Source organism: Tamandua tetradactyla, chromosome 22 (assembly GCF_023851605.1).
Source record: "Tamandua tetradactyla isolate mTamTet1 chromosome 22, mTamTet1.pri, whole genome shotgun sequence".
Taxonomy (NCBI): Eukaryota; Metazoa; Chordata; class Mammalia; order Pilosa; family Myrmecophagidae; genus Tamandua; species Tamandua tetradactyla.
The window spans coordinates 8,246,693-8,264,941 of NC_135348.1; the positions used below are offsets into that span (position 1 = coordinate 8,246,693).

At 38.9% G+C, this 18,249-nt stretch overlaps 1 protein-coding gene across 1 annotated transcript in view; it reads left to right on the top strand.

The window, feature by feature from the left end:
* The window catches only part of GASK1B (golgi associated kinase 1B), an 85,088-nt gene that overhangs the window by 19,397 nt on the left and 47,442 nt on the right, over positions 1-18,249 (top strand). The window lies entirely within an intron of this gene.

An 18,249-nucleotide genomic window follows, 5' to 3' on the forward strand; every position in this document is an offset into this window, starting at 1 on the left:
ATATTCCAGGACCAGAGACCCGCACTCAGTCCTTGATATGATCGCATTCCCCAAGGTGAACAACCTGCTACCTGGTGGCAGGTTGATTACATTAGAACACTTCCATAATGGAAAGGGCAGTAATTTGCTCTAACTGGAATAGACACGTACTGCCCTTATGGTTTGCCTTCCTGCCTGCAATATTTCTGCCCAAACTACTGACAGCTGGAGAATATGCTTACCTTAGCTGATCTTCACAATCTACTCTTTGCACTTAGTTACAGGAACATTAACCAGACTTTCTCAGTTCTGCTTATAGGAATAAGATAGCAGGATAGCATCAAGAACACCCTGTGGCCCAGTGAATCAGTGACTTTTTCCTCAAAGGCAAAAGTTTGAGAAGAGTCATGAAGAGCTTGCACATAAGAGCTTACACATCAACTTCTAAATCTAATCCCCAAAGCTGAAACAACAAGATATGCTTGAAACAACACAGGATTGAAAAATTGCTTATGCCCTCCTTACAAAGATTCAACATCATCACCATCAGAATGAATCACTTGGACATTATTAGTTTTTGACCTTCTACCCCATTCCCTTTACCTATAAAACCCTAACTCACATCCCCACTTTGAACTGGTTTTGGGAAGATTCATCCAGTTCCTTGCAAAGTGCACTTGCAATAAGTCACACGGAGAGGCATGTTTCTATTTTGTAGCACTGGGTCAGGCAAACACTTCTGTAGAATGTGCCATGCTTATGGTAACACTGTCATCTTACAAAATGCCTTATCCACCATCATAGTATTACACACAGCATTGTTTCTGATCAAGGAACCCACTTCAGAGGAAATGAAGTGTGGGAATAGGCACATGCTCATGGAATTCTCTGGTCTTACCATGTTCCCCATCATCCGGAAGCATCTGGGTTGATAGAATGGTGGGGTTGCCTTTTGAAGATTCAATTGTGGTGCCAAGCAGGTGGCAATACCTTTCAGGGCTGGAGGGCTGGAGCAATATTCTTCAGGAATTTGAGTATGCTCTGAATCAGTGCTCACTCTATGGTGCTGTTTCTCCCATGGCCAGGGTTCACAGGTCCAGGAATCAAGCAGTGGAAATGGTAGTGGTACCACTCACTATCATTCCTAGTTATCCACTAAAAATTTTTTTGCTTTCTTTCCCTGCAACCTTAAACTATGCTGTTCTATAATCTTAGTTCCAAAAGGAGGGGTGCTCCTATCAGGAGACACAGCAGTGATTCCATTGAACCGGAAATTAAGACTGCCATCTGTCCACTTTGGGCTTCTCATGCCTCTGAATCAAGACAAGAAAGGGGATTAATGTACTGGCCTGGCTGATTGATCCTGACTATCAAGAGGAAATAGGACTGCAATTACACAGTGGAGATAAAGAAGAGTTTTCCTGGAATAAGGAGAACCCCTAGGGCATCTCTTAGTACTACCATATCCTGTGGTTAAAGTCAATGGAAAACTGTAACAATCCAATCCAGGCAGGACTACCAAATGCCCAGAAACTTCAGGAATGAAGGTTTGGATCATCCCCCCAAGCAAAGAACCCTGGCCAGCTGAGATGCTTGCTGAGATAAAAGGAACATAGAATGGATAGTGGAAGAAGGTAGTAATAAATATGAACTCCTACCACAGTTAAAGAAACAAGGACTGAATATTTCTTCCATGTTTTGTTATGAGGATGTTTGTATTTGTACCTAAAGTAAGTATCATTGTTTTCTTCTCTATCTTACTCCCTAATCATATGACATAATCTGTATTGTTCATTTCATTGTATTTAAGTTATATAATATCAAGTTTAAGATATTAAGTTCCCAAGGACTTGCACCCTATTCTAGAGAGATTTAGTGCATTTCTGGTTGTATATAGTATTGTCCGGTGAAAAATATGTCTGTTATTGTGTTTTATTTAGAGATTTACTATGGTTAGGATGCGAAGTTGACAAGGGGTAGACTGTTATGATTTGGGTTCATATATCAAATTGGCCAATTAATGGTGCCCAGTTGTCTAGTCAAGTAAGCACTAGCCTAACCATTACTGCAAGGACATTTTGTGGATGATTAATAAATCAGAAGTCTTGTTTACTAAATCATAAGCACAATGATTGCATCCATGGCTGATTACATCCGCAGTTGGCCAAAAGGAGTGTCCTCCACAGTTAGTGATATTTAATCTAATCATCGGAAGCCTTTATAGGAGAATTCAGAAGAGAGAATCTCTCCACTTCAGCCAGACAGCCTCTCCTGGGCATTCACTAAAATCTTCATCAGAGCCGTCACCTTATGGCCTGCCCTACGGAATTTGGACTTGTGCATCCCCACAGTTGTATGAGATACCTTTATAAAATCTCATATTTGCAGATATCTCCTGTTGGTTCTGTTTCCCTAAAGAACTCTGAGTAATACAGAAGTAAGCTTTGGATTTACACACCAAAAATACAATAGTACTGGCCTTTATTTTGCCCATGTCATCTTTACTAAAGATCTTTATTTCTTCATGTGACTTCAACGACTTGTACAGTGTCCTTTTCTTTCAACCTGAAGAACTTCTTTTATCATTTATTATAGGATCGGTCTAGTGGTGATGAACTCCTTCAATTTTTGTTTGTCTTGGAGTGTCTTAATCTCTTCCTCATTCTTGAAAGACAGCCTTGTAGGATGCAGAATTCTTGATTGTATTTTTTTTTTTTTTGCTTTTAGCATTTTAATTATGTCATCTTACTGCCTTCCTGTCTTCATTGTTTCCTGGAAGAATCAGCAGTTAGTCTTATTAAGGCTTCCTTGTACATTACATGTTGCATCTCTCTGGTACCTTTCAGAATTCTTTCTTTATCAATGGTATTTGACAGTTTGATTATCATATGTCTCAATGGTAGTTTATTCTGTTATGAGGATGTTTGTACTTGTACATAAAGTAAATATCATTGTTTTCTTCTCTTATTCCCTAATTATATGACATAGTTGTATTGTTCATTTCATTGTATTTAAGTTATAGAATATCAAGTTTAAGATAGTAAGTACCCAAGGACTTGCACCCTATTCTGGAGAGATTTAGTGCCTTTCCTGTAGTATTGTTAGGTGAAAAATATTCAGACAGAGTTCATTGGTAGTCTTGATTTGTATATTCACATTTTTTCATCAAATTTGGGAAGTTTTCAGCCATTATTTCTTCAAATATTCTCTTTGCCTCACTCTCTCTTTCTTCTCCTAGGATTCCCACAGATGGTGCATTGTAGGCTCTTTGGCTCTGTTCACTTTTTTCATTCTTCCTTCTTTCTGCTTCTCAGACTGGGTGATTTCAATGATCTTATTTTTACATTCATTAATTCTTTCTACTACTGTTGAATCACTTCAGGAAGTTTTTCACTTCTGCTACTGTGATCTTCAGCTCTGTTTGATTCATTTTTATGATTTCTTTTAATTTATGTTCTCATGGCTTTCATTTATCATTTTTCTGATTACTTTTAGTTCTTTGTCGATGTCTCACTTTAGCAATTTGAGCATATTTGAAACCATTTTTTTATTAATTAAAAAAAATTAACTAACACAACGTTTAGAAATCATTCCATTCTACATATGCAATCAGTAGTTCTTAATATCATCACATAGATGTATGATCATCATTTCTTAGTACATATGCATCGATTTAGAAAAAGAAATAGCAAGACAACAGAAAAAGAAATAAAATGATAATATAGAGAAAAAATAAAAATAAAAATAAAAAATACAAAAATATATAAGAAAAAAAACAACTATAGCTCAGATGCAGCTTCATTCAGTGTTTTAACATAATTACATTACAATTAGGTAGTATTGTGCTGTCCATTTTTTTTTTTTTAGAAGTCATACCATTCTACATATGCAATCAGTAATTCTTAACATCATCACATAGATGCATGCTCATCATTTCTTAGTACATTTGCATTGGTTTAGAAGAACTAGCAATATAACCGAAAAAGATATAGAATGTTAATAAGGAGAAAAAAAATAAAAGTAATAATAGTAAGAACAAAACAAAACAAAACAAAACAAAACAAAAACCTATAGCTCGGATGCAGCTTCATTCAGTGTTTTAACATAATTACTTTACAATTAGGTATTATTGTGCTGTCCATTTTTGAGTTTTTGTATCTAGTCCTATTGCACAGTCTGTATCCCATCAGCTCCAATTACCCATTATCTTACCCTGTTTCTAACTCCTGCTGAATTCTGTTACCAATGACATATTCCAAGTTTATTCTCGAGTGTCGATTCACATCATTGGGACCATACAGTATTTGTCTTTTAGTTTTTGGCTAGACTCACTCAGCATAATGTTCTCTAGGTCCATCCATGTTATTACATGCTTCATAAGTTTATCCTGTCTTAAAGCTGCATAATATTCCATCGTATGTATATACCACAGTTTGTTTAGCCACTCGTCTTTTGATGGACATTTTGGCTGTTTCCATCTCTTTGCAATTGTAAATAACGCTGCTATAAACATTGGTGTGCAAATGTCCATTTGAGTTTTTGCCCTTAATTCCTTTGAGTAGATTCCCAGCAATGGTATTGCTGGGTTGTATGGCAATTCTATATTCAGCTTTTTGAGGAACCGCCAAACTGCCTTCCACAGTGGTTGCACCATTTGACATTCCCACCAACAGTGGATAAGTGTGCCTCTTTCACCGCATCCTCTCCAGCACTTGTCATTTTCTGTTTTGTTGATAATGGCCATTCTGGTGGGTGTGAGATGATATCTCATTGTGGTTTTGATTTGCATTTCTCTAATGGCCAGGGACATTGAGCATCTCTTCGTGTGCCTTTTGGCCATTTGTATTTCCTCCTCTGAGAGGTATCTATTCAAGTCTTTTTCCCACTTTGTAATTGGGTTGGCTGTCTTTTTGTTGTTGAGTTGAACAATCTCATTATAAATTCTGGATACTAGACCTTTATCTGATATGTCGTTTCCAAATATTGATTCCCATTGTGTAGGCTGTCTTTCTACTTTCTTGATGAAGTTCTTTGATGCACAAAAGTGTTTAATTTTGAGGAGTTCCCATTTATTTATTTCCTTCTTCAGTGCTCTTGCTTTAGGTTTAAGGTCCATAAAACTGCCTCCAATTGTAAGATTCATAAGATATCTCCCTACATTTTCCTCTAATTGTTTTATGGTCTTAGACCTAATGTTTAGATCTTTGATCCATTTTGAGTTAACTTTTGTGTAGGGTGTGAGATATGGGTATTCTTTCATTCTTTTGCATATGGATATCCAGTTCTCTAGGCACCCATTTGTTGAAGAGACTGTTCTGTCCCAGGTGAGTTGGCTTGACTGCCTTATCAAAGATCAAATGTCCATAGATGAGAGGGTCTATATCTGAGCACTCTATTCGATTCCATTGGTCAATATATCTATCTTTATGCCAATACCATGCTGTTTTGACCACTGTGGCTTCATAATATGCCTTAAAGTCAGGCAGTGCAAGACCTCCAGCTTCGTTTTTTTTCCTCAAGATGTTTTTAGCAATTCGGGGCACCCTGCCCTTCCAGATAAATTTGCTTATTGGTTTTTCTATTTCTGAAAAATAAGTTGTTGGGATTTTGATTGGTATTGCATTGAATCTGTAAATCAATTTAGGTAGGATTGACATCTTAACTATATTTAGTCTTCCAATCCATGAACACGGTATACCCTTCCATCTATTTAGGTCTTCTGTGATTTCTTTTAGCAGTTTTTTGTAGTTTTCTTTATATAGGTTTTTTGTCTCTTTAGTTAAATTTATTCCTAGGTATTTTATTCTTTTAGTTGCAATTGTAAATGGGATTCGTTTCTTGATTTCCCCCTCCGCTTGTTCATTGCTAGTGTATAGAAATGCTACAGATTTTTGAATGTTGATCTTGTAACCTGCTACTTTGCTGTACTCATTTATTAGCTCTAGTAGTTTTGTCGTGGATTTTTCCAGGTTTTCGACGTATAGTATCATATCGTCTGCAAACAGTGATAGTTTTACTTCTTCCTTTCCAATTTTGATGCCTTGTACTTCTTTTTCTTGTCTAATTGCTCTGGCTAGAACCTCCAACACAATGTTGAATAATAGTGGTGATAGTGGACATCCTTGTCTTGTTCCTGATCTTAGGGGGAAAGTTTTCAATTTTTCCCCATTGAGGATGATATTAGCTGTGGGCTTTTCATATATTCCCTCTATCATTTTAAGGAAGTTCCCTTGTATTCTTATTTTTTGAAGTGTTTTCAACAGGAAAGGATGGTGAAATTTGTCAAATGCCTTCTCTGCATCAATTGAGATGATCATGTGATTTTTTGCTTTGATTTGTTGATATAGTGTATTACATTAATTGATTTTCTTATGTTGAACCATCCTTGCATACCTGGGATGAATCCTACTTGGTCATGATGTGTAATTCTTTTAATGTGTTGTTGGATTCGATTTGCTAGGATTTTGTTGAGGATTTTTGCATCTATATTCATTAGAGAGATTGGCCTGTAGTTTTCTTTTTTTGTAATATCTTTGCCTGGTTTGGTATGAGGGTGATGTTGGCTTCATAGAATGAATTAGGTAGCTTTCCCTCCGTTTCAATTTTTTTGAAAAGTTTGAGGAGAGTTGGTACTAATTCTTTCTGGAATGTTTGATAAAATTCACATGTGAAGCCGTCTGGTCCTGGACTTTTCTTTTTAGGAAACTTTTGAATGACTGATTCAATTTCTTTACTTGTGATTGGTTTGTTGAGGTCATCTATTTCTTCTTGAGTCACAGTTGGTTGTTCATGTCTTTCCAGGAACCCATCCATTTCCTCTAAATTGTTGTATTTATTAGCGTAAAGTTGTTCATAGTATCCTGTTATTACCTCCTTTATTTCTGTGAGGTCAGTAGTTATGTCTCCTCTTCCATTTCTGATCTTATTTATTTGCATCCTCTGTCTTCTTCTTTTTGTCAATCTTGCTAAGGGCCCATCAATCTTATTGATTTTCTCATAGAACCAACTTCTGGTCTTATTGATTTTCTCTATTGTTTTCATGTTTTCAATTTCATTTATTTCTGCTCTAATCTTTGTTATTTCTTTCCTTTTGCTTGCTTTGGAATTAGTTTGCTGTTCTTTCTCCAGTTCTTCCAAATGGATAGTTAATTCCTGAATTTTTGCCTTTTCTTCTTTTCTGATATAGGCATTTAGGGCAATAAATTTCCCTCTTAGCACTGCCTTTGCTGCGTCCCATAAGTTTTGATATGTTGTGTTTTCATTTTCATTCGCCTCTAGGTATTTGCTAATTTCTCTACCAATTTCTTCTTTGACCCACTCGTTGTTTAGGAGTGTGTTGTTGAGCCTCCACGTATTTGTGAATTTTCTGGCACTCTGCCTATTATTGATTTCCAACTTCATTCCTTTATGATCCAAGAAAGTGTTGTGTATGATTTCAATCTTTTTAAATTTGTTAAGACTTGCTTTGTGACCCAGCGTATGGTCTATCTTTGAGAATGATCCATGAGCACTTGAGAAAAAGGTGTATCCTGCTGTTGTGGGATGTAATGTCCTATAAATGTCTGTTAAGTCTAGCTCATTTATAGTAATATTCAGATTCTCTATTTCTTTATTGATCCTCTGTCTAGATGTTCTGTCCATTGATGAGAGTGGTGAATTGAAGTCTCCAACTATTATGGTATATGAGTCTATTTCCCTTTTCAGTGTTTGCAGTGTATTCCTCACGTATTTTGGGGCATTCTGGTTTGGTGTGTAAATATTTATGATTGTTATGTCTTCTTGTTTAATTGTTCCTTTTATTAGTATATAGTGTCCTTCTTTGTCTCTTTTAACTGCTTTACATTTGAAGTCTAATTTGTTGGATATTAGTGTAGCCACTCCTGCTCTTTTCTGGTTGTTATTTGCATGAAATATCTTTTCCCAACCTTTCACTTTCAACCTGTGTTTATCTTTGGGTCTAAGATGTGTTTCCTGTAGACAGCATATAGAAGGATCCTGTTTTCTAATCCATTCTGCCAATCTGTGTCTTTTGATTGGGGAATTCAGTCCATTGACATTTAGTGTTATTACTGTTTGGACAATATTTTCCTCTAACATTTTGCCTTTTGTATTATATATATCATATCTAATTTTCCTTCTTTCTACACTCTTCTCCATACCTCTCTGTTCTGTCTTTTTGTATCTGACTCTAGTGCTCCCTTTAGTATTTCTTGCAGAGCTGGTCTCTTGGTCACAAATTCTCTCAGTGACTTTTTGTCTGAGAATGTTTTAATTTCTCCCTCATTTTTGAAAGATAATTTTGCTGGATATAGGAGTCTTGGTTGGCAGTTTTTCTCTTTTAGTAATTTAAATATATCATCCCACTGTCTTCTAGCTTCCATGGTTTCTGCTGAGAAATCTACACATAGTCTTATTGGGTTTCCCTTGTATGTGATGGATTGTTTTTCTCTTGCTGCTTTCAAGATCCTCTCTTTCTCTTTGACCTCTGACATTCTAACTAGTAAGTGTCTTGGAGAACGCCTATTTGGGTCTAATCTCTTTTGGGTGCGCTGCACTTCTTGGATCTGTAGTGTAGGTTCATAAGAGTTGGGAAATTTTCAGTGATAATTTCTTCCATTAGTTTTTCTCCTCTTTTTCCCTTCTCTTCTCCTTCTGGGACACCCACAACATGTATATTTGTGCGGTTCATATTGTCCTTGAGTTCCCTGATACCCTGTTCAAATTTTTCCATTCTTTTCCCGATAGTTTCTGTTTGTTTTTGGAATTCAGATGTTCCATCCTCCAAATCACTAATTCTATCTTCTGTCTCTTTAAATCTATCATTGTAGGTGTCCATTGTTTTTTCCATCTTTTCTACTTTATCCTTCACTTCCATAAGTTCTGTGATTTGTTTTTTCAGTTTTTCTATTTCTTCTTTATGTTCAGCCCATGTCCTCTTCATGTCCTCCCTCAATTTATCGATTTCTTTTTTGAAGAGGTTTTCCATTTCTGTTCGTATATTCAGCATTAGTTGTCTCAGCTCTTGTATCTCATTTGAACTATTGGTTTGTTCCTTTGACTGGGCCTTATTCTCAATCTTCTGAGCATGGACATTTATCTCCTGCTGCTGGCATCTGGGCATTTAGTCAGATTTCCCTGGGTGTCGGACCCAACAAGGTTGTAAGATTTTTCTGTGAAATCTCTGGGTTCTGTTTTTCTTATCCTGCCCAGTAGGTGGCGCTCGTGGCACACGTTTGTCTGCGGGTCCCACCAGTAAAAGGTGCTGTGGGTCCTTTAACTTTGGAAAACTCTCACCGTCCGGGAGGTTTGCTAGCCGAAGCGGCTTGGAAGGGTCCCAGCCGGCCCGGGGTCCGAACGCGGGGAGGGTCGCTGGCCGCCGCAGCCCGGGAAAGTGCCCGTCCGAATTTCCTTGTCGGCCCGGGGTGCCAAGCTTGGCGGGAGGGTGCCAGCCATAGCGGCCCGCCCAGGAGAGTGCACGTTCCCGGGGAGTCACGGGTTTGGAAGGGCCCCCCCCGTCGCCGCTCTCCGCGGCCTGGGGATTTCCGATCTAATTCTCTCAGTTGGTCCGGGGGGCCATGCGTGGTGTGGGCGCCAGCCACCGCGGTTTGAGGGGACCGCCTGTCCAGTTCTCCCAGCCGGCCCGGGAAGGGGGAAGGGAGTGACTCCGACTGCTTGCCGCCCCGCCCGGTGAAGCCCGCGCCCCTCGGTGATCTCACCAGAGTGGGTTCTCTCAGCCAGCCAGCCGTTCCAGGATGGGGTACGCTGTCTTTTTTTATCTCTGTCGTGGCTTTGGGAGCTGTTCTGTATCGTTTCTACTCCCCTAGTAGCTGTCCTGGAGGAGAAACTAAGATCCGCACGTCTTACTAAGCCGCCATCTTCTCCGGAATTACTCTGAAACCATTTTTAAAAAGTGTTTGGTATGTCCAAACTCTTCTCTTCCTCAGTGATGATTTCTAATTCTTTATCCTGCTCCTTTGCACAAGCTATGACTTGCTGTTTCTCTGTATGTTTTGTAATCTTCTGCTGCAACCTGGAAAATGTGATATTTTAATATGTTATATCTGAACTTTGGATTCTGAGGCCTCTATTTCCTAAGCTTATATCCAGCTGGTATTATGACAGAGTGTTCCCTGGTTGCCAAGTCAGCAAAATAAAAGGTGGGGTGTTGGGGGAGAATGATAAGGTTTTTATATTAACAAATAACTTAATTGAGTTAAATGTGGATTTATTGTGACAATATTGTCTTATAGTTTCTGTACTATAAACAGTTACTGCAAAGATAAAACAAAGAGCAGCTTCTGAGTTGTTGGTTGCCTCAATCAAGAATTTCTTTGCTCCCACATTACTGCAAAATAATGTACATTAGTAACAGAAGCATTGGTCATCTCTTATGGAAAAATAATTGGGGGAGGGTGTTATATTTAGAGAAATGATGTGTTCTTATAAAAATTTTCTATTTTTCTTTTGTGTCATACTGCTTTTTATCTTTTCATCATTTTTTTGTTAAAGAATCCATTCCAAGCTTTTAGTCAAACCTTTTATAGTTCTGACTTTTGGCTACATTGCAGGTAACATGGCCACAGGAACCTGATGACTGCCTTTTGAATAGGTGTCATTTTACTAAAGAAAAAAACATTGTTTATAGATGCATAATTGGTGATGGCCTACAGAGAATTTTATTTCCTCCAGCAATTTTCCTTTGACAGTCTTTCTACATCCAGCCGTGTCTGCTCCTGGTTTTCATTCCAGAAATGGTGGTTTGTAATCTCTCCCAGGGTCCTTCTTTTCCCAGAATCTATATACAGTGCTCTTGCTTTGAGAAAGAACAATAGATCAGGGAGGGACTAGAATACTCATGAAAAAGGAAAAGGGGCAGGATCACCTTAGATTAATTTCAAATGTTCACTTGAGCCGTCTCCTGACTGCTTACTTTCTTCCTTTCTTGGCATCTTCCTATCTTCCCCCTGGCCTGCCCCCTTCTTTTTCCTCATTTATAACAATATGTCTCAACCTTCAGTGTGCTTCAGAACCACCTGGAGGGCTTGTTACAATACAGGTTACAGAGGTGCTCTCCCAGAGACCTGTAATTCACTTAGCCTGGGGTAAGCTTCAAGAATTAGCATTTCAAGCAAATTTCCAGGTGGAGCTGCTGCTGCTGTTGCTGCAGGGCCACACTTTGAGAACCACTGGTCTAGAGATTGTATTTTATTCACCTTAACATTTTCTTTTGTCCATTCCTTCATTCCTTCAAATTTAGTGGGACGTTACTGAACCAGGCATAGCCTTAGATATTGTATATCACCCACAGAACTCAGCTCTAGTAACTGACATTTAAGTCGTTAATTAATGTTAAAACAACTCTGCAATTTATGTTTCCCAAGTCTCACCAGCCTATGGATACCAAGCACCTTTTAGTGGGATTGACTCAAATTGCACTGACTCTTGTCCTTTGGTGCATAAACCAAGGCACCAGTTTCTCTTAAAGAAGCACCCAATCATGTTTCAGGGATGCCAGAATTTGTCATCCATGTGTTCAAAACTCAACCAAACAACTCAAGTTACCACACAGAAGCCTCTCTAATGGGTTTTCTTGCCTGTGTAGCTACATAAAGGGCACTCACTGCCAAGTCTTCTTCTATGGGCACCATGCGGCCCATAACCAGGGGTGTTGCCCGCCAGTATTCCCAGTGTTGCCAGCACCTGAGGGGCAGTGGGGAGGACAGAACTCTCCCTGACCCTGCATCACATGACCGCATCTGGAAACCAAAGCTGTGCTACAGATGCCTCAATGTCTCCCAGAATACATATGAAAATATCCCCAACAGCATCTGTCTATAGCTCTTCTATCCTGGGGTTTGAATGTATAGAAGGTAGATGTTTTCATCTCCTAGGCTGCTCAAAGAAATGCCATGAAATGGGCTTGACTTAGGCAATGGAAATCTATTCATTTACAGTTAGAGCCCAGGAAAACATCCAAATCCAGGCATCATCAACACAATGCTTTCTTCTCCAAGACTAGCTGCTGGCAATCCTTGGCTCTTCTGGCACATGGCAAGGCACATGGCGGCATCTGCTGATCTCTCCCTTCTGTTCTGAGTTTCACTGATTTCAGTTTCTTGCTTCATTGGCCTTCTCTCTCTCAGTCTGAATTTCTTTATGTTTATAAAGGATATCAGTATAGGATTAAGTCTTATCCTGAATGAGGTGGGTCACACTTCATTCAGGTAGTCACATCTAAAGGTCCTACTTACAATGGGTTTACACCCTCAGGAATGGATTTTAGATTTAAGCGAATGTTTATCTGGGGTACATACAACTTCAAACCACCACAGTAGGGGTGAATGCCTGAGCAAGTTATGTAATAGTAAAACAGTCTGTCTTTTGCCCTCCAGTTTCCCTATTAATTCACTAAACATGTATTTATAGTTACACACCTGAAAAATTTATCAAAGATGTCGTTCACATCTGAATCATAGTGAGGGGCATGACTCAGTCTAAAATAACCAGACACAATAGGATAAAGAGCCCCAAATTTCTCTACCTTCTTCTCTTGTACTTTTAAGGTATTTGTTCGTAAACTGAATGCATTTCTAATATGCTAAGTTTACTATATTGCAGCCACAGGGTCTTCCTGCCTTTAAATGTTTTTCTCGTTTTTTGTTGTTGTTGTTTTGCTTAGAATAGGTGAGAAGGGGCAATTTGTTAACTCAGCACTAATTTCCTCCAAAGAGTCTGAGGATCAACATTGCTTTATGCAATCTATGCCTCTACATAAGCAGAAAGTTGCTATATGGGTGACTCTATCTTAAACCACGAATGACATGGGGCTAGCATGTCTCTTCTGGCTCCTGGCTTCTCTTCTGCATGTGCCCCAGGGATTGTGTGAGGAAGGGGTTCCCAGAGTACTGAGATTTTGCAGTAGCCACTTCTGAAATTGAGAGACTTAGTTGCCTAGATAGTCCAGGGCTGTTGATAGGGAACTCAAAGAAGCCTCTTACTTAACCTACTTTGTTCCCTTACTCAATGATGACTCTATGTATTTAAGTTTTAGAACTATAAAATAAATGCTAATTATTCTAACATGCTTAAAACATCTAATTATCAAGAAGTGATTGCAACCATATATGTTTGTCATGTGTCAAAATGGTCATATATTTTGTCTGTTTACTCTGTTATACTCTGCTCATGTAAACATTGCTTGATTTCTGGTCATGTGGCTGAACTATCCTAACACAAACACAATTCTCTTGATTTGCCTAAGCTGCTATCAAAATGCCACAAACTGGTTTTGGCGTATGTGGTATTTAGATTCAGTTGTCAACTTGGCCAGGTGAAGGTGCCTAGTTCTGTTGCTGTGGACATGAGCCAATGGCATGTGAACCTCATCTGTTCCTGATTACATCTGCAGTCAGCTAGGAGATATGCCTCCTGCAATGAATGATGTCTGACTTAATTGGCGGGTGCTTAAATGAGAGAGTTCAATGTAGCACAGCCAAAGCAGCTCAGCATAACTCATCTCAGCACCTGCAGCTCAGCCCAGACCTTTGGAGATGCAGAAAGAAATCACCTCGGGGAAAGTTGTTGGAACCCAGAGGCCTGGAGAGAAGGCCAGCAGAGATCACCCTGTGCCTTCCCACATAAGAAAGAACCTCAGATGAAAGTTAGCTGTCTTTCCTCTGAAGAACTAACAAAATGAATCCCCTTTTATTAAAAGTCAATCCATCTCTGGTGTGTTGCATTCTGGCAGCTAGCAAACTAGAACAGTGTAAACAATGGGAATTTATTGGTTAATGGTTTTGAGATTAGGAGAATTCCAAAATATAAGATATTAGCTAATCTTGCATTCCCTCTGAAGATCGTAACATTCTGGTGCTGGCTGCAGCAGTCCTTGGAATTCTTTGGCTTTCCTGTCTCCTGGGATAGCCTCTCCTGCTTCTGGTTTCCTGCTGACTTTCTGCTTTGTTCTGTGGCCTTCTTTTATAAAGACTGACTGTAATCTGGATTAAGACCCACCTTCATTCAGCTGGGTTCACACCCATAGAGATGTGAATTAGGTTCATGTTTTTCTGAGGAACAAAACTCAATTTACCACAACTTTAAATAAGTGGACCAGACATTCCTGGGGAAAATAAGGGTAAAGGATTATTTCCAGATTGGGAAAAAGCAGAGAGGCTACATGTCACTTTTGCCTGGATATAATACAGAAACAGGGGGAACACCCTATACGGAGAAATGCCTGGAATTCTAACTCCTGGAAACATGCCTATTTGATGCCGTCTTGTTTGTACAAGGGAGACTAAGTTATGGCACTCAGCATAACTTCCTAGTCTTCTCTTTGTAGAAACAGTTTCCTCCTAAGTGCTTCTCTTGCTACAAGTAGATGGTCTGGTATAGGGCACCAGGAAAGATGTCCTGAGGGGTAAGCAACTGAGTGTGAGATAAAAGGCATGTCTTTTTATACAATATAATATTATTCGAAGAATTGTAAACTCTCTGGTACCAATTCAGCACCTTTATGACAAAATTTCAAATATTATCAGGCTCAGTGTTTTTCAGTGGCAGGACAGGGTGGCCTGGTGCTGCCCAGACCTGATGTTACAATGCACAGCAATAGTATTAGAAAATCCCACATGACAAGCAGGATGGAGGTTATACCCAAGAACCTCAGCTAAAGGCAGGACTATCGTTCCAGATGAGCGATGGATCCCAGAGGTCAGAAAGGAGTGGTCAAGTTGAGGGACCAAGTCTGGTCAGCACAGAACGAGGAACTAAGAATCACCTATAGGTCTTAATCCAGGTAATGAGCATGGGCCAGGAATAGCAGGAAAAGCTTCCTATTTAGCTTTTCAGTGAATGAAGTCATTATGAATTCCTCTTTACTTTGAGAGTCAGAATGACTCTCAAGAGGTGGGTGAGCTCGAGGCACACATAGCAGCAAATGGTACACCTGATGGGAATACAGAAGTGAGAATGCTGTGGGGGAAGCAGTTAGGAGCCTGAATCCCTGTCTAATGGAGTTCTCCCAGATTGAAGGAGAAACAACCTTTACCACAAATGAAAGCCTTGAAGGACTTATCGATTATTTCACTTCCCATGAAACCTACTACTCATCACTTAACCATCAAAAGGTGCTCATTTGCTTCTGAAATTAGACATTTAAATCTTGGAACAGCAAATTATAACTCTACGCATTAGAAAAATTTAAAAGTATGGATTCCTGGGCTCCATCCCAGACTGAGTAAAGTGGAATCTCTGGGGAGATGGAATGGACCTCAGGCATCCATATGTTTTTTATTTATTTTAAAATTTCAGTGATTTTACTCTCCCTTAACTTTTAAACTTAATTTTTAAATAACTAAAGCAATTCTAATTCTAATTAGAATTAAAGAACTCTAATTCTAGCAACTATAGTCCTGCCTTTAGCTGAGGTTATAAATGAAAAAAATGTAAAAATGAATACTCCCACATTTTTTTCTATATAGATGCATGGTATATACAAGGTATAAAGGATGCCAAATGAATTCCCGTTCACTCACTATCTCTTCAGGATTTACTGAATGATAAGCAGCACATGGAAAAGTACATAAATCATAAATGTACAGTCAGTGAATTATCTCCAAATGAGCACTGTCTAAGAAATAGATTATTACCAGGATTCCCAGCACCTGCTCATATTTCTTCACCATTTTATTCTCCATGAAGATAGAAAAAGCTCCCTAGAGCACTCTAATGGGCCATAGTATTGTTTCCATCTTAGTTTTATTTTTTAATGTAGAGAAAATAACAGTCATGAGGCTTGCTCTCTGATCTAATGCTATTAATAATAATAATAACTAACATTTCGAGGGCTGTTCGTGTATTACGGTGTGGCCACAAATTTTCAAGCCACTCTTCATTCTACTGCAAGGAAAATGACTTTATTTATCTAAAACCAAATTAGACTTCTCTCTTGAGCTGCCATGCTACCTGATGGCAGAAAATAGATTCTTTCTATTCAGTTTCAACAGAATAGTTCTTGTTACTGAACCATGAGGCAATAGATGGAAACTGCTCCCACATTATAAGATGAGATGTGAGTCCATCAAGCCTGGGGAAGAAAAGCTGCTTAATTGGGAAGGCTGAGGTTGCTGGGGCAAAGAATGGTAACGCTTTCAGTTGGATCACTTGTGGGCATTACATAGAAGTCCAAATAAGACAGTCAAGAGAATACCCTGAAGGAAGAAGTAACTCCAAAAGGATTGTGGACTGTCAAGGGACATTCCAAGGGACTGAGGAGACAGCAGCAGCCAGACAGATGCTTTGATGGTGTTGTCCTATAGCGAACGCAAAATTGACCATCAGAGGGTCAGCTTTACACATCTGCCAAATCTACAGTGCTTATAAGCCTATTCACAGCCGTATCAGTTCAGTAAGAAGAACTTTGCTAGAGTAACAAGAACTACCCAGAGACAAGCTCAAAATGGGGTGAATGAGCTGATGAGCAAAATAAATTGTAGACAGGAGAAAAAAGAAAGCCCAGATACCCATCTCCTCCTCTTTTTAGTAGACTTTGACTATGCATTTTGGGAAGCAGCTACCATCTGGAGGGGGGAAATGCTTTAATTATAAAAGAAATTTGAAAAGTCTGACTGTTATATAGAATCAAGCATTTTACTTAGTTTACGTGTGTGTAATAACTGGAGAACTTTAAAAAAAATCTAAATATGAATAGAAAAGTCATGAATTTTCATCCAAGGGAGTAAAAATTAACTACTAGGTTACAGAGCAGGTTTCAATGGGTTGAGGGGTGGGGATTAAAATTGTTTTGTCCCTGAAGCTAACTAGCTGGGGAGAAGCCTTTGAGAAGTTCAATAAGGAGCCAATGGATAAAAACCCTATGCCTAATGTTTCCAATTATCATTCCACGCCATTCTCTCATTAATCTATGGGGTAAGTGCTATTATTTTTTCCTCTTTTAGAGATGGGGAAACAGGCTTAGAAACGTAAGGTAACTTGTCATAGGGTCCCACAGCTAGGAAGTGAAGGAAGAGAACTCAAAGCCAGGGCTTTCTCCCTCTGAAGCCCGTTCTCCAAACAGCATGTATTTTAGCCTCCACTAATTCCCACTATGGCTAGAAGAGGAGACAATGTATTCATATTTTTTCCCAATAAAAAGAAATTGGGGCTGCGGCTGAGGTTGGGGCAGGTTAACCAAATTTGCTAATTACATAACTCATTGACTTCCTTAGCATTTCTCCTTTGAGATGCTTTTTAAACAGCTAGAGAACTCTTCTGCATATTTTAATCTGGCCTTTGCCAAAAAACTTGCTTTCATTTTTTTAAGCCAAGTCAGGATAGGTAAAAATAATAAGACAGTTATAAAAACAGAGCTCTGCCATGGTTTCCTTTCAAGAAGTAATGTTTCTTACTAGAGAAAATAATTTTGTGCTTATGTCTTAAGAGTTTTGGAGCAAAAAAAAAAAATTCTTTCATGCCTGAGTTGTGAAGTTTAGTCCAAACCTACAGGTGAGCTGTTAATATTGGAATTGCTCCTTCTCCTCCATTTGGCAGAACTTTTAAAGAGAAAGAAAAGTTTGCGTTTATTTTTGGCATTTTATCACTTGGAAGTTTATTCTTTCCTTGTTCCAATTCCTTTTTTTTCTTTCAATGTAAAATGTAGTATTTTTAGGATTACACACGTTACTTTATACACAGTACTTTAATCTCTTAACCACCCTTCAGTATCTCACATTCTTTTCTAGTATGTGTGTGAATCCCTGTCACCTTTCTGCCGTCTGACTCTTTGATCCTATTTGCCATAGAAACAGAATAAGACTTAATGAGACCCTGAGATCATCAGTCCTGCCTTTGTGTCAGGACCTGCAAACTCCCTAAGCCAATCACTAACCTGTTTTTAAAAAGCCTCCAATCAGAGAGAATCCACGACTTCTTTTTGTGAACTATTGCACTGTGTAACTGCACACTATAAATGTCTTTCTCTATCTATGAACACTCTTATCTCACTGTTCTATTTTTTTCTTCATTCACGTTAACGCTTTCCTACCCTGTGAACATCGAGGTCTTTCTTAGAATTGATGGGAGACAACTATTACTGTGTAAATGGCCAGGATCGTAAGGTGAGTTCCTGGAAACTCTGGTGTTGGAATCAGGGACCAAGGAAGAACAGAGAAGTGGTGGCCTTTCTCATTTTACACGGAATTTATTCCGTTGATGCTGCGCCACCACCAAATTATACAAACGCTCAATCCTTGTAACTCCAGGGGACTGACA